This window comes from Chelonoidis abingdonii, chromosome 8 (assembly GCF_003597395.2).
Source record: "Chelonoidis abingdonii isolate Lonesome George chromosome 8, CheloAbing_2.0, whole genome shotgun sequence".
NCBI lineage: Eukaryota > Metazoa > Chordata > Testudines > Testudinidae > Chelonoidis > Chelonoidis abingdonii.
The window spans coordinates 22043515-22057010 of NC_133776.1; the positions used below are offsets into that span (position 1 = coordinate 22043515).

Consider the following 13496-nt stretch of genomic DNA (forward strand, 5'->3'; position numbering starts at 1 on the left):
GAACTAAAACTATTATGCGACCTTAATCTTACACATAGTGGCCACCACTGCTCAGACTGTAATAAAGCCATAGTAAACCCAGCTGCATATTTATTCTTGACTTCTCATTTTTGAGCAGTTTTTAGATAATTTTCTTTATGTCTTGGATCTACCAGTTTTATGAATGAGCACATTACTAGAAATGATCCATATAATTTAGGGGTAAAATCCTGGCCCATTTTAAGTCAATGAAAGTTTTGCTATTGACCTCAGTGGGGCCAGGATTTTCCTGGCAATGTTCAGGTCATGCTGCACTGGACTCACATTTTTTATATACTATAAGCCAGGCCCATGGAAGAGACATCATAAATCATGACAAATATTTTACACAATTTGTAAAGTAGTAACAGTTATATTCTCTACAGAAGCAGAAGTAAGTTATATATAGCAAGTTAATGGCCTGCCTTGAAACAATACCTTACAATTTTCTTCCTCCTTTACACTTTTGATAAATATTTTATGCTGTTTTTCTCCAAACATTTTTATATAAACAATTAGAATTAAATTCTGCTCCAGAATGTATGTAGATCTTAACTAGAAAAAGTAAGTCATTCTACATTAGACATTACCCACTATGATAAAGAGTAAGATCTCTGTATGTTTAATAAAGCTGGTCAAAAAGCATTCATGAAAATGTAAAATCTTTTTTCCACAATTTTTCCACCAAATATTGAAATATTTTTACCAGCTCTAATGTATAACAATTAGATAATTAATTTATCCCATTTCAGTGTATCTAAAATATTGTATATGAATACTATTCTTAAGGTGAACAAGTAGAATATTTAGTAAGTGATACATCTAGGATGAAGTGTCCATTACAGAATAAAGGTTGGTTTTATCTTCTGTATAATTCCTATTTAAGCAGATTTTACACACACAAAAAGCAGTGTTTGCGTAAACCTCAAACTGCTTCTAAACAAATACATAGCTTTATGAGAACAGTGTGCAGGATCCAAAAGCCACCATGACGGTAGCTAGGCTATTTTATAATAGAAACAGTACTTTCAGGTTGGTTTCCAAATACAAATAAGAAAAACTGGAAAGCCAGATTGATCTGCATAGCGATAAAGATGTAAACCATGTACACAATCACAGCAAGCATAGGAACAACAACAGCGTAGAAGATCAATAGTTCACTGGGTACCATGAGTTCACTACAGGTGATCAGTTTATACTGATAGTATAGCCAATAGAGATAGGTCATCAAACGTTTAACAGCCATCTTCATTTTTTACCAGCTTCAGGAAGTTTGACCTATTAGAACAAAAAAAGGAAAGTCAGCAGGGGAAGAGACAAAGTAAAAAATTTTGGATAAAGTAAAAGTAAGTATGATTCAGTGAAAAGCCATGCCATGCACAGCTCTGTGTGCTGTAATTGTTTCACACAACTGTGAAGACTGAAAGACATATTCAAGGAATGAAGCACTCACTCAGTCAGTCACATATTGCAACTGAACGTAAACCGCAGTGATAATATCACCTTTATGAAAATCCTAGAACTAAAGACACATTTTGAAGTGTGAAGAGTTGATCAGATGCTAAGAGACTAGAGCAGGGGTGGATAACCTGTGGCTCTGGAGCCACATGTAGCTCTTCAGAAGTTAATATGCAGCTCCTTGTATAGGCACCAACTCCCGGGCTGGAGCCAGGGGCGGCTCCAGGCACCAGCACTCCAAGCGCGTGCTTGGGGTGGCAAAATGTCTAGAGCCGCCCCTGGCTGGAGCTACAGGAGCCAACTTTTCAGTGTGCTGGGGGGTGCCCCCCACTCAACCCCTGGCTCTGCCACAGACCCTGCTCCCACTCCATCCCCTCCCCTGAGCTTGTCCTGCCCTCACTCCTCCCCACCTCCCAAGCCTCCTGCACACCACAAAACAGCTGATTGGGAGGTGCGGGGAGGGAGGGAGAAGCGCTGATCAGCGGATTGGGGGGGGAGATCTGGTAGAGGGGCTGCTGATGTATTACAGTTGCTCTTTGGGAATGTACTTTGGTAAATTCTGGCTCCTTCTCAGGCTCAGGTTGGCCACCCCTGCACTAGAGCAAGAGAGAGAGGAGAAGCCATCCTAAAATGAGCATGGCTAGTCTCACACCCCTTCTCATATCAAGGTACCTGTTGTGCCTCTTCTGTCTGAAATTCTGAGCTAAATGGGAGCATTGTGTGATCCCTCGCTCTTCACGGACACTCAACACATCAGCTTCCATAGAAGTATTCCCTAACTTCTCCCCAAGCTCCACAGGTTGAGTCACATTCCAGCTCTGCCTCCTGGAGGATTATGTCACGATCTACAGGAGCAGCTCTGAACCATAGCAGGTCATTGTAAGCCATGGACTTAAAGATTCTGCTAAGATCCAAAGCAGTTCCAGTCAATGCTAAGAGTTTAGAGGGAGAAATACAGTAATCAAGGCCAGACTGGGAGCCCAGAATGGCTGCAGGATCCACCAGGCCCTGGGAAACCTGGGACTTCTGCAGGTAATCAAAACTGGAAGAAGGAAGATCTGGGGATTTCACAAGCTCCCATGAGGCACCAAACCTCAAAATGCTTTCAGGAGACATTCCCCTCAGTGCATTTCATTTTCCCAGGGACAAATGGAAGGGAGTCAAGTTGACTGAAGTCCTCTGGCAAGGGTATTTGACAGTCTTCTTCTGGCACAGTCACTGAGGACATCAGAGGGGAATCTGAGAGGAATTATGTTTCCATTCATGCTTCCCCGTTTGTGTGGTCATAAAGGAAGGAAGGTTCACAATCTAATCCAATCAAATTAGGAGCTTTGCCTACCTCCCCCAGTCATTTTTTTATTATTTTGTTCTACATTATAGTAGACCAAACCCAAGGGAAATTGCAATTTTTGTGCATTTTTGTTACAATGCACAAATTCCTCCATCTCCTCACTCACTGTCCCGCCTTCTCTGTCATGTGAATTTTGGAGGCTGACTCAAGCAGAGTAACTTAATTGCTGGCACACAGTCTGAAAATTCATTATACAAAAACCAATGAGAGCAAAAGGGATTAAAGAGAAAAACAATAATACACTGACTAGGCAAATCAGACACCAACACCCAAAACCCAGGGAGCCTGTCAGACAAAATGAACACTTTACAAGTCTATTAAGTAGGTATTTTAGGAAGTATTGTACATTTGTTCTCTCACCTACTCTATTCTCTTCCTGAAACATATCACACAGCATGCTGCATTATATACCAACACAGTGGGATCACCAGAGGGGTTTGAATACAAGTGCTATCATTTCAGTTGTCTCACGGCCTCCTGTCTTTTCTAGACAATAAGTACCACACTAACCAAGTTCAAATAGGTACATTATGCTTGCCATAAAAAAAACAAACAGAGGAGACTGAAAGCATAAAAAAAAAAAAAGGAAAACAGAGAAGACTGAAAGCATATTACTTTACTTTGTTTTTAGTTGGAACATTGATTTTTTTAAAAATAATACATATATCTAGGGTGAGTTCCTGGCCCCACTGATGTCAGTGGGCCAGGATTTTAAACCCACCACCACCACTCTATTTTTTTTATTATTATTCTTTAAATTAAAACAATTTTTTTTCCAGGAACTTAAAAAAAGTTACGAGTATTTCAACAGAAATTTAACTGACTAATTAAGCCCAAGCTTTTGTGGATTTGGACAAATCACTGTCACAGAGTTTAAGGCTAGAAGGAAATACCAGATCATCCACTTAAAACTTTTGCCTGAGTTTTCTATTCTATGAAATGTAGTATTATTCAGTTACCTGCCTCATAGAGAGGTTTCACTAATTAGTGTATGTACAGTGCCTTCATCGCATACAAAGATACAGAATTGCTCAGTACTATCATCAATGAAACATTCACCTTGCTGTTCATTACATATCGTTTATATTAAAAACCCAGTTATGCTAAAAATCCCACATCAAAGCAACTTAATTGCTACAAACTACTTTTAAGAAAGGAGGTTCTCTCCCCCTTAAGAAATGTTTTTTAATATTGCAAAAAAGGTAGTGCACATTCCATACAAAACAAAAAACTCACTCTTCTCCTGGGTGTATGATGTTAAATCTGGACAAGTGATGCTCCTTAATGCTCCTGCCTTTTGTTGCTGATCTACTTACTGAATTGAGAAGTGTCAACACTGATCTTGGTTACTGAATTACAACATAGTGTTTCAACTGACCCACCCTTCCTCGTCATTGCTAAAAGCTCACCTCTGCACAAGATTCCGTATACTATGCAACAATATTAATTTCAATCTCTGCAACCAAGGCACCCAGTTTGTGTGATAGGTTCTGCAACAATTTTAATTTGATAACCTGCACAAAATCGGGACCACATGCAGGCTGAGACAGAACAGAGATATTGCCTTACTTAGAGCAGTGGTTTTCAGCCTTTTTTCATTTGCGGACTGCTAAAAAATTTCAAATGGAGGTGTGGGCCCCACTGGAATTCTTAGAAATAGTCTGTGGATACCATGGGGTCCACAGACCACAGGTTGAAAACCACTGCCTTAAAGGAAGCAGGGGAGGCTTGCCACAAGCAGTGCTTTTCCCCAATTTTGAGTCTCAAAGTTCAGAGCTCTGCTACTGTAAGACTTCAGAGTAGTACTTGCCAAGTATGTACCCATGCTGTTCAAGTCAAATAATGCATTTGCAATGCTGAGTTTTGGAACTGTACAGCAACTGAAGAGCCATACAGAGACACCACAGCACCATTTTCAAAACAACAGTTTTTGATTTTCAGCCAATTAATCAAGAATAGAGAATTACTGTGCTGCTACAAAGCCCCAAGTGGAAGCCAATGCCTCCTGCAAACCTCCTTTTGAGACAGTACTTCAAGCCTCTCTGTCACTCTTTGTCCTCTTGCCTACCCTAGCCACCCTGATGCAGAGATTCTAAAATAGGGGCAAGCACTTGAGACAATATATTGGCAAGATTAGGAGCAAGAAGATGACAGTAAAGTTGCCATTTAAAAAACACAAACCCACTTATATAGCACTGAGATCTGAGGCATTTTGATTAAAAGAGATTATACTGAAATCTGTCCAGGTTCATAATCACATTTTATACAGCAGATCTGCCTATAGCAAAACCATTTCCACAAACTAATCATGGCTCTGTCTTCAGCTGATATGCCCTAAGCAATGTTTTAAAAGTTGCAGTCTATTCTTCTCCATTCCATTCCTTACTTTACACAGCCTGAAACTATTAAAACTGGTCAAAAAATTTCCATCAAGGCCAATATGCTTTTTATGATTGGGGAATCACAGAATCGTAGGACTGGAAGGGACTTTAAGAGTCCAATCCCCTGCAGGGAAGCGGTACTGCAGTTTTGCTGTGGCTCTGTACAGCAGCAAAAGGCTTTTCCTAGACAGCCCGTTATTTCTAGGGAGGGTGGCTTCTATCTTCCACCTACCTCACCATTTTTTCCATTCACAGTAAGAAACAGAAGCTTCTCCTCCCTAGTGTCCCACGTGTGGAACCCAACTGCATGATACTGTTGACTCAATTTGTTATCCACTATATCCCCCCAATCCTTGTCAGCAATACCACCACCTAGCCAGTTATTCCTCTCTGCGTAGTTGTGCATTTGATTTTTCTTTCTTAAGCGTATTACTTTGCACTTCTCTTTATTAAATTTAATTTTATTGCTCTCAGACCAATTCTTCAATTTGTCATGGTCACTTTGAATTCTAATCCAGTTCTCCAAATTGTTTGCAACCCGTTCCAGCTTGACATTCTCCACAAATTTCATAAGCATATTCTCAACTCCATTATCAAAGTCATTAATGAAAATATTGACAAGTATTAGACACAGGTCTGAGCCCTGCGGGATGCCCTGCCAGTTTAACAGCAAACCATTGATAACTATACTTTAAGTAGTCATAAACCAGTTGTGCACCCACTTTATAGTAATTTCTTCTAGACCACATTTCCCTGGTTTGCTTAGGAGAAGGTCACAGCAGATTGTATCAAACGCCCTACTAAAAATCAGGATAGATCATGTCTATTGCTTTCCCTCCACCACTAGGCCAGTAACTGTCAAAGGAGGAAATTAGGTTGGCTTGACATGATTTGTTTTGGACAAATCCATGCTGACTACTCCTTATAAACCTATTATCCTCCAGGTGCTTACCAAATGACTAATAATATGTTCCAGTGTCTTTCCATGTTTCAAAGTTAGGTTGACTAATCAATAATTACTCAGGTCCTCCCTGTTCCCTTTTAACAATAGGTCCTATTTTTGTCCTTTTCCAGTCCTCTGGGACCTCGCCTCTCCTTCATGAAGTCTCGAATGTAATTGCTAATCGTTCCAAGTTCACTTCAGCTAGTTCAGCCTTAGTCTTTCTGAATCTGTCCCTACATGCTTGTGCTATTCTTCTGTACTCCTCCTTAGCAAATTTGTCCATGTTTCCACTTTTTGTAGGGTTTCTTTTTGATTCAGGTAATTAAAGAACTCCTGATGAAGCCATATTGGCCTCTCACTATTCTTCCTATCGTTCCTTAGCACCAGGATAGCCTGCAATTGCGCTTTTAATATTGTCACTTTGACAAACTCGCCTGAAGTCCTTCATTCCTTATATTTTCTTCCCATGGGACCTTAGTTAAGGTTGTTTGCTAAAGTCTGCATTTTTGAAGTCCATGTCCTTATTCTGTTGCTCTGACTCCTTCCTTTCCTCTGAATCATGAAATCAATCATTTCAAATTGCCTTCCACCTTCAGATTCACAATCCTGTTGGTCAGAATCAAGTCTAAAAACAGCTGCCCTCCTGGTTTCTTCCTCCACTTTCTAAAACGAAAAGTAGTCCCCAACTCGGTGAGAACCGAGATCTTTCAGAAAAAAAAAAAAAAAAAAAACTCTCTCTAAGTGCATTTTGAAGCATTTAGGCGCCACGCATTTAAAAAAAAACAAACAAACAATCTGACATGAAATATCCAGAGAGGAGGATGACACTATGAAAAGCAGGGATATCACCCCAAATCCTTCCAATAATTTGGTGACATTTATAGTCCTCTAGCCCGTTTCTGTTTTGAAACGTAGAAGACTCAGAGTGCTAAATACATTCAAGAAAAAACAAACAAACAATCTCATTTCCACATTACATGATGAAAGGTAATCAAATGAGTAAGGAGGGTGGAGCCTGATGTCATCTATGGGCAAGTATGCAATAGTGACACAGGATGTCTACTCAGAACAGGAAGGAAAAATCATGCAATGACTGGTGCAAACTAGCAGGAATTCTTTTGTCTGGCAGTTTACTTAAGTTTTAATAAGGTTTAAAAATTGTTCTGTGGAGCTTTCAAGCTGTGGAGGGATGCACCCGGATCCTCTCTGGAAACAACTCCCATCTACCTCTTTAGACCAAGCCACTTTCTTCCCCACCCGCAAACATATTTATTTAGGTGACACTGACATAACTAAAATACATCAAACCAGCCAGTGCTGCTGAGAGCAAAGGTATATTAAGGCTTGGACAGAAGCCTGCTGTGGATTTTAAGTATGTTCTCATAACATTTAGCAGTGTAAGTATAAGTAGAACTGTGTAAGAAATTGCAGCGTAATCATGCCTGTGAGAACAAAAAAAGATACAGTAACTAAAAAGCTAGAAAAGACCAGTCTGAACTGAAACTAACCCTGTACTGACAGGGGGAGGAAAATTATATGGAAATAAGAGACTAATACATATGTATAAGAAAAGAGAACAAAAAGTTATAAATAAGTTTGTGTAACAAAGGGATGTTGACATTGCATTACCTGGTGCTAGAGGGGACTGTGATGAGATCCTCTTAATAAGCTTCCCACTTGTAAGTAATTAATCACTACTCAGTGTCTTGCCTTAATAAATATTTGTTAGATCTAACTGCTGAGTACATGAACCTCAATCCAACAAGTTCAACAGTACAACTTACTAGCTGTGACCCAGGGCACTTGCAAGCTAATCCCCCTCCAACAATTCTTCCAATTTTTAAATGCCTAAGAACAAAGATGAGCTTTGCAACATGTCCTGAAGGTTATCAAAGTCAGACAGAGAAAAATGGGGGAAATACCCAAGTCCTTAAGCTTTGATGGAGAATGCCCTGCCAGCAACTCTTATTTACAGCAATAGGGCTCCAGCTCAATCTGCTTTGCCAATTCCTCATGCCATTCTGCCACTGTTGAAGAGAGATGGTATCCCAGGTACCACTTTAGGGCTTTATAGGTCAAAATCAACATTCTAAACTTCACCTGAAAAGCAGCTGTACAGCATTTGATTAATATCCTTATAGTTATACACTCCACCTATGTGGTGGGCTGCCGCATTCTACATTAGCTTGTTTCCAGATAGTTCAAAGGCATAACTCCACATAGATTCAGTGGATTAATTTAGCACGCAGACTCTAGCTCAGTAATTAAACCCCCTCTCACACTGGTCACCACCCCGATAGCCTTATTTAGCCATATTAATTTGACTGAATGCAACAAGTTATATGGGGGTGGGTGAGCCTGAGATGACACTCATCTCTTCTGTCAACTCTCATACAAGCTCTCCATCCCTGACATTACTACCTCCAGGACTTATCCCTATCTATATCCCTATCACCACTCACTCTAGGCCTGACCAAAGCCAAGTCAGAACAGGGAGTACGAGAACTGAAATGGAACATTATGGAGGCATTAGCAAGCAGCTGTCACAGTGACACTCTCCTACTTGTGTCTCAAAGGTCCCAAACTTTTGAGAGCTAGGGGGAATTACAATTTAAGCTTACAATCAATATAGTATCTTCAGAGAAAGTGAAGGCCACAACCAAAAGCATTCACTGAAATAATTCAGGAAAATGAAAGAAAAACTGTAAGGTTTAGTGCTGGAGTAGGGAAAGGTACTTGCTTTTCTTAAACTTTTTTTTTTTTTTAAATGACAGTTTGCCAATCATGGAAAAATACCAAAATAACATTACCACCATTCATGAGTACTACATTTACTAAGTCAACATTTCTGATTCAAACCAAAATTAGAGGCAACAAATTTGCAAAGGAAGATGATTCATCCTACAAAATTAAGTATTTAGAAAAATACATACATATGCCAATGTAACTCTCCAAGATATCAGTTATTCTGACATTCCAGTATCCTAACAAGGCTTTTTATAGTTTGGATTATTGTCTAAACAAAATTTAATAATCATATTACACAGAGTAACAGAAATAGGTTAAAATTCAACACATTAGAAGTCAAATATTACACTTTCCTTGTTACAAAAAAAGTGTGTCCCATTTTACTTTACAGCCTATTGGTAAATTTTTTCCGTCCAAGATCATAAATGCAGCCTTTGTAAGACGGTTTGATTTAGATTATTGATTAACATGACATCAGATACCTAGGCTCAATCAGTTTATTAAACAAGAGATCAGCACAAATACCAAAAAGAAAAGATTAATACAACTCACCCTTCTGAGGACAGATTCACACTTCAGTCTGTTCCAAACTGGTTAAAATTTTGTGGGTTTTTATAGCCTACTTGTTTACCTTTTTTGTGGTTTACGCATAAAATACATCTTAAGCAATTACACCTCTACCTCGATATAACGCGACCCGATATAACACAAATTCAGATATAATGCAGCAAAGCAGTGCTCCAGAGGAGCAGGGCTGCGAACTCCGGTGTATCAAAGCAAGTTCGATATAAAACAGTTTCAGCTATAACACAGTAAGATTTTTTGGCTCCCGAGGACAGTGTTATATTGAGGTAGAGGTGAATGTCATTTTGTTCTTTGCAGTTAGAACATTTTATGCAACTGCAAAAATGGGTCATGGCTTAGATTAGCGGTCCCTAAAGTGTTGGGTGCAGCTGTACCTTTGGGGGAGGGGGGCAGGGCACGTCCAGGCCATCCCACCCCAAACTCTGCTCCAGCCCTGCCCCCACCCAACACCACACCGAACCCAGCTGGGGGCCCAGCTGCAGCTCCACTCCCACCCAGGGCCAAGGCCGGGGGCGGAGTGAGGTGGGGCCAGGAGTGGAGCCGTATCCGGCCATGGACCCAGCTGCCAGCCCCCACCACAGCCCAGTTGCAACCCTGCTACTGCTCCCGCTCCCAGCCTCAGCCTATGGTTGTGGCTCGAGCCCTGACTCTAGTCCCATCCCTGCAGCCCCAGTCTCAGCCCCCTTGCCCCTACTCATGTCCCTCGCCCTGGCTCTGGAGAGGGGCAGGGAGGTGCGACCCTCAAAAGTTTGGGGAATGCTGCCCTAGATATATTTCCATTCCATAACCAATACAAAGTTCATCTGCTAGTAATTGCAATTATCTCTCTTGGCATGACTATAAAGCTTCAGGGAACTTTGGTCTACATACCAACAGTTCTATTATCATAACTACATAAATTTTCAACAGGTTTGGCCTACGTGCTAACGTAAGTGAGTAATCATCAGTGTGTTTCGCTAAAACAATATCATGCTTCCTAAGAGGCATCTATGTAATTAAAGCATTTAGGTGTTTTCCCCTCTCTACTAGTTAATCCTGGAGTTGGAGGAGGAAATGGGTGGAGAGAAAAAGCCAGTTTGGGACACCTCCCAGTGCCAGGGAACCACCTACTTGCCCTGCTTGACTGGAAGGACTGCCTCAGTTCCCTTCTCCTGCCAGATCCCACATTTATCTCATGACACGACACAGGTAAAGGCTGGCTGCTAAAAGTGGTATTAGGAGCCAGGGATGAAGAGAACAGGCACAGAGAGCAGAAACAGTTCCATGCTAAAGAGGTCACCTGGCAAGGAAGTTAAGGCAAAAAAGAGGAGCATAAGTTTCTCTGCTCAATTGGTGGACGGGTCGTAGAGTTTTGGTGCTTTGGGGATGGCGTGTAAGGGCTATGGTGAATGCAGAAAGAGCATAAAGAAAAGAGCAACTGGAACCAAGATATCTCATAAAATTAATGGGAAAGTCAGGTGCTAAGAATATTTATTTAGCCTTAGAATCCTAAGGTTGGAGTTACAGGTAGGGAGCACTGAGTATTAACTTCTGATGGACCCCAAAAAGAAGGAAATCGAACATGAGAGTACAGGAAGCAAGGTCCCTGTCCTGGGGAGCTTACAACAGACAGATACAAGACCATGATTAAGGATCTTATATGAGAACAGAATGCCTGAGGCAATTAGTGATAGCAGACTAAGCAGAAGTAATTAGTTCCGGGAAACCAATAAGGTGGTTGCCAAAGCTCAGGGTTCTAGGCCTTACCCAGACCTCATTCTGGCCATGGCTGAGGCTGAATTTCTAACAGCAGAAATCAAGACGTGATAGCTGACCCCAAAGCTCTCCAGAGGCCTCTGGAGTTCAAAGACCTGATATTCCACTGATGAGAGAGACAAAGAAACAAGTTTAGTGGCTCATGGGTTTTACCTGTGATTGTACAGTATTCAGTTGTGCATTTATCCTGTGAGGCAAGTCAACTGCAGCCTGGAAATCCTGAAAAGCGCAGGAAGGCTTTTAAAGACTCAAAAATGGGGTGCATAAAGAAAATACTGACACTTAGAGAATGGAAGAAAACAAGTTGTATATTGAAAGACTTATCTGAGTCTGAAGTTCAAAAACTATAGGTCTTCCTGAATCGTTTCAGTCACTGATACCTATATGAAACAGAGAAGTTTATTAGATCATCAGAGTGCTGTAAGTGCAGCATTAGCACTCTCATAGTTTTGTCTTTTAAATAAAGGGGCTTAATTTATCACCTGTTTTAGAGTCTGTGTTCTCAGAATAGCTTCAGGGATAGAACCTACTGCAAGGCATAAAGGAACAACTGGCTTGCCAAGATTAACACCCTTTCGGCATGAACCCCTAAATGTCCTGTACTCACTCCATATGATTTCTGATACACAAATCTGTTCTTATTTTATTTTTAAACCTCCACTGTCAGTGTGTGATCTTCTCTATGGTTTTCCCAAGCTTCTGCCATATTGTCACCAGATTAGTCTTCTTTACAGTGATGACCCATCAACACACCACCTCCCCACATGCAGAAAGAAGGTGGGCTTTTTACTGTGCCCACATGGTTAAATAACTTGGGCTCTGGCAGAACAAAGATAAAATGAATTCCAAAGCAAAGGACCCCTCTTGAAAAACCATTTATCTTACTTGTTGCTGCCACTCATTTTATATGGAGAGGCTCTATCTCAAGTGCTTACACTCAATGCCACAGGGCAATACTGCATGCAAGGAAAGGCAGCCTTAGATTATAAACAGGAAACTCAGCCATGTAGTATTGTGGAAGAGAAGAAAAACTAGAACCCAAATTACATATTGTTAGCTATTATTCCAGTCCTTGTACAGAACTTTGCGGCACTCCACTGTTTCCTTTTCGTCAGCCTGAATATTGACCATTTATTCCTATGCATTCTTCTGTGTCTCTCTGCCAGTCCTTGACAGTACTTTTCTATTAGCCTTAATATTTCATAATTTTATCTTTGATTATTATTGCAACCAATTTTTCTGGCACATTGATCTGTAATTCCCAGAATCACTCAATTTGTTTTAAAATAAAAAGACTGGCATATTTGCTATCATTCAGTTTTCATAGATTATAAAGACAGAAGGACCACAGTGATAATCTAATCTGACTTTCTGTATAATATAGGCCATAGGACTTCCCTGAATTAATTATTGTGTGAACTAGAGCATGTCTTTTAGACAAACATCCAATCCTGGCTTAGAAAATTGTCAGTAACAGAAAAACCACCACAAACTTTGTTAAATTATTTCAATAGTTAGTTACTCTCACTGTTAATAATACACACCTTATTTTCTGTCAGAATTTCTCTAGCTTCAATTTTCAATCATGGTATCTTGTTATAAAGTTATCTGGCACAGTACCACATCCCATGTGAAAAGCAGACTGAAACAAGACGTGGAGCTCTCACTGGACTGGCTGAGGAGAGGAAATTCCTCCCCTCTGTTTTAGTGGGATCAGGAAAAAGTGTACTCCCCCTTATTTTAAGCACAGACTACATCCATTCTTGTATTCCTAGATTTTCTTCTTTAAACACACATATCCAATTTGTACAACATTATGCACATGAGTCTTGCTCTGTCTTCTGCTATGGAACAGTTTATTAGTACAGACCTTTTAAAACAAGTTGAAGGAAATAATACAAACAATTCTGGAACATAAAATTACTTTTAATGCTCAGTTATGCTTAAATCTTCCTTACATTGTCATTAACCGGTTTTGACAGTGATAGTTTATTCTTATTAGCTACACAAGAAGTAACCAAATGGAATACTCTAACAAAATCCACACCACAGTGAGGAACTTGAGTGAACCTCTCTGGACTGACTCTTGCAACGGATTTCAACAAGTCACCCTAAAGGGCTTCACTGAATCTGCAAATAAATGGCACACTAACATAAAACTTTCAGTGATTAAAACTCTGAACTGAATCTACTCCATAGCTATGTAACAGAGAAATAAAATCCTGACAAAGGTCTAAGAGTAAATTAAAGAGTTTCT

At 40.2% G+C, this 13496-nt stretch overlaps 1 long non-coding RNA gene across 1 annotated transcript; it reads right to left on the minus strand.

Annotated features, from left to right (window-relative positions):
• Nucleotides 1-370: 370 nt before the first annotated feature.
• On the minus strand, nt 371-11615 carry LOC142047186 (uncharacterized). Its single transcript, XR_012656357.1, has 2 exons — nt 11393-11615; nt 371-1296 (listed from the first exon to the last, which is right to left on the minus strand). It is a non-coding gene; the product is annotated as an uncharacterized LOC142047186 (long non-coding RNA).
• Between the last annotated feature and the right edge of the window lie 1881 nt (nt 11616-13496).